General features: G+C 45.4%; 1 long non-coding RNA gene across 1 annotated transcript; it reads right to left on the bottom strand.

Annotated features, from left to right (window-relative positions):
- Window positions 1-778: 778 nt before the first annotated feature.
- LOC121351193 lies at window positions 779-3,389 on the bottom strand. Its single transcript, XR_005954763.1, has 3 exons — window positions 3,342-3,389; window positions 1,383-1,420; window positions 779-886 (listed from the first exon to the last, which is right to left on the bottom strand). It is a non-coding gene; the product is annotated as an uncharacterized LOC121351193 (long non-coding RNA).
- Window positions 3,390-3,512: the final 123 nt, after the last annotated feature.

Below are 3,512 nucleotides of genomic sequence, written 5' to 3'. Positions count from 1 at the left end.
GAAAAACGGCACAAAATGGGAGAAAATGGCGAAAAACGGCACAAAATGGGAGAAAATGGGAGAAAAACGGCACAAAATGGGAGAAAATGGCGAAAAACGGCACAAAATGGGAGAAAATGGGAGAAAAACGGCACAAAATGGGAGAAAATGGGAGAAAATGGGAGAAAATGGCCAAAAATGGAACCAAGGGACAAAATGGCCAAAACCGGCACAAAATGGGAGAAAATGGAACAAAATGGGAGAAAATGGCCAAAAATGGAACCAAGGGACAAAATGGCCAAAACCGGCACAAAATGGGACAAAATGGCAAAAAACGGAACAAAATGGGAGAAAATGGCCAAAAATTGAACAAAATGGAATAAAATGGAACAAAATGGGACAAAATGGCCGGGTGTGGGCGTGGCCTGGAGGGATTTTGGGGACATTTGGGGACATTTTGGAAACACTGGCACATCAAGCGTGGGCGTGGCCGAAAAAGGGGTGTGGCCTCTCAAAAGGGGCGTGGCTTGGAGAGGGCGTGATCAATAACGGGTGTGGCTGAGCGGGATGATGTCACCATTGTGGGCGTGGCCTGGTCAGAGGGGTGTGGTCAAAGGATGACATCACAACTGTGGGCGTGGCCTGTAGAAGGGTGTGGCCGAATGTGGGTGTGGCCCAGAAGAGGGCGTGGCTTTAACTTTACTGTGGGCGTGGTCTGGGATAAAGAGGCGTGGCCTGATAATTGGGGGTGTGGCCTTTGAGGAAAGGGCGTGGTCTGACAGAAGGGGGCGTGGCGTGCCCGAAGTGGGCGTGGCCTCACCCTCATTGTGGGCGGGGCCAGGGCGGGGCCCGGCGAAGACGACGTCGACGTAATCGAGCTGGAGGCGGCGCAGGGAGCCCCGGAGACCTGAGGGGGCGTGGTCAGCGTTAGGCCACGCCCACAGCCACACCCACCCCTCGGGGGCGAGGCCAAGATTGTGCCACGCCCACCAAAACATTCGCTGCGGAAAAGGGGCGTGTCTCTTTAAGCCACGCCCATGCATTTGGGTGTGGCCAATGTTAGGCCACGCCCCCTTGAGTCCGCACAGTTATGGAGGGGCGTGGCCAAATTTAAGCCACTCCCACTGCTCAAACACCAGCACCAATCACCCTGTAGGGGGCGTGGCCAAGGTTAAGCCACACCCACATAAACCATGGGAGGGGCGTGGTCATAATTAGGCCACGCCCTTCTGTATGGGTGTGGCCACTGTTAAACCACGCCCACCCATGTCCATATAAGGGCATGGAAAGAATTGGGCTGTGGTTAAGCCACGCCCATGGCATGGTCACGCCCCCAAACTGGCCACACCCATCGAGGCTCCACCCCTCGGTTGGCCACGCCCACCCCGGCCCCGCCCCCTCACCTTCCAGCAGGTGCTTCCTGGAGAGGCCCCGGTCGGGTCTGGGGGGCAAAAAAAGCCAAAATTTACCCAAAAACGACAAAATTTACCCCAAAAAGACAAAATTTACCCAAAAAGTGACAAAATTTACCCCAAAAAATGACAAAATTTACCCCAAAAATGATAAAATTTACCCAAAAACGACAAAATTTACCCAAAAAGTGACAAAATTTACCCAAAACCGACAAAATTTACCCAAAAATGACAAAATTTACCCCAAAAATGACAAAATTTACCCAAAAATGACAAAATTTACCCCAAAAATGACAAAATTTACCCCAAAAATGACAAAATTTACCCCAAAAATGACAAAATTTACCCCAAAAATGACAAAATTTACCCCAAAAATGACAAAATTTACCCCAAAAATGACAAAATTTACCCCAAAAATGACAAAATTTACCCCAAAAATGACAAAATTTACCCCAAAAATGACAAAATTTACCCCAAAAATGACAAAATTTACCCCAAAAATGACAAAATTTACCCCAAAAATGACAAAATTTACCCCAAAAATGACAAAATTTACCCCAAAAATGACAAAATTTACCCCAAAAATGACAAAATTTACCCCAAAAATGACAAAATTTACCCCAAAAATGACAAAATTTACCCCAAAAATGACAAAATTTACCCCAAAAATGACAAAATTTACCCCAAAAATGACAAAATTTACCCCAAAAATGACAAAATTTACCCCAAAAATGACAAAATTTACCCCAAAAATGACAAAATTTACCCCAAAAATGACAAAATTTACCCCAAAAATGACAAAATTTACCCCAAAAATGACAAAATTTACCCCAAAAATGACAAAATTTACCCCAAAAATGACAAAATTTACCCCAAAAATGACAAAATTTACCCCAAAAATGACAAAATTTACCCCAAAAATGACAAAATTTACCCCAAAAATGACAAAATTTACCCCAAAAATGACAAAATTTACCCCAAAAATGACAAAATTTACCCCAAAAATGACAAAATTTACCCCAAAAATGACAAAATTTACCCCAAAAATGACAAAATTTACCCCAAAAATGACAAAATTTACCCCAAAAATGACAAAATTTACCCCAAAAATGACAAAATTTACCCCAAAAATGACAAAATTTACCCCAAAAATGACAAAATTTACCCCAAAAATGACAAAATTTACCCCAAAAATGACAAAATTTACCCCAAAAATGACAAAATTTACCCCAAAACCCCAAAATCTCAATTGGGACCCCCAAAATTCCCCCCAGTTCTTCCCTGGGACCCCCCAAAATCCCACAGGGACCCCAAAATCTGCTGAAATCTCCCCAAAATCTCCCCGGGAACCCAAAATTCAGCAAAATCCCACCTGGGAACCCCAAAATCTGCCAAAATCACCCAAAAATTCTACTCAAGACCTCCCAAATTCTCTTTCAGGGACCCCAAAATTCACGAAAATCCCCCCCAAATCCTCCCTGGATCCCCAAAATCTGCCCAAAAATCTCCCCAAATCTCATTTTGGGACCCCAAAATTTACCAAAATCCCACCCAGGGACCCCAAATTTTCCCCAAGGACCCCCAAAAATCCCCTCAGGGCCCCAAAATTTGCCCCAAATCCCCCAAATTTCCACCACAATCCTCCCAGGGACCCCAAAATTTCCCAAAATCCCCCTGGGACCCCCAAAATTCCCAGCCAGGACCCCCAAATCTGCGAAATTCCCCCAAAAATCTTATCCAGGACCCCAAAATCTGCCAAAATCTCACCCTGGGACCCCAAAAATCCCCCCCAAATTCCCCCGAAGACCCCAAAATTTACCAAAATCCCACCCAGGAACCCCAAATTTTCCCCAAATTTTCCCCAGAATCTCTCCCAGAACCACCCAAAATCCCCCCGGGGACCCCAAATTTTCCCCAAAATTCCCCAAAATCCCCCAGCCCCTCCCCCACCTCCATCCTTTGCTCCTCAGGATCCGCCCCAGCAGCTTCTCCACCCTGCGGGATTGGGGCAAATTTGGGCATTTTTGGGCAATTTTGGGGAATTTGGGCATTTTTGGGGAAATTTTGGGGTTTTTCGAGGTCTTTGGGAATGATTTTGGGGGATTTTGGGGGAGATTTTTG

The sequence above is a fragment of the Pyrgilauda ruficollis genome, unplaced genomic scaffold (genome assembly GCF_017590135.1).
Source record: "Pyrgilauda ruficollis isolate IOZ18807 unplaced genomic scaffold, ASM1759013v1 scaffold1618, whole genome shotgun sequence".
In the NCBI taxonomy this organism is placed as follows: domain Eukaryota; kingdom Metazoa; phylum Chordata; class Aves; order Passeriformes; family Passeridae; genus Pyrgilauda; species Pyrgilauda ruficollis.
This window is presented reverse-complemented; position numbering and strand designations above follow the sequence as displayed.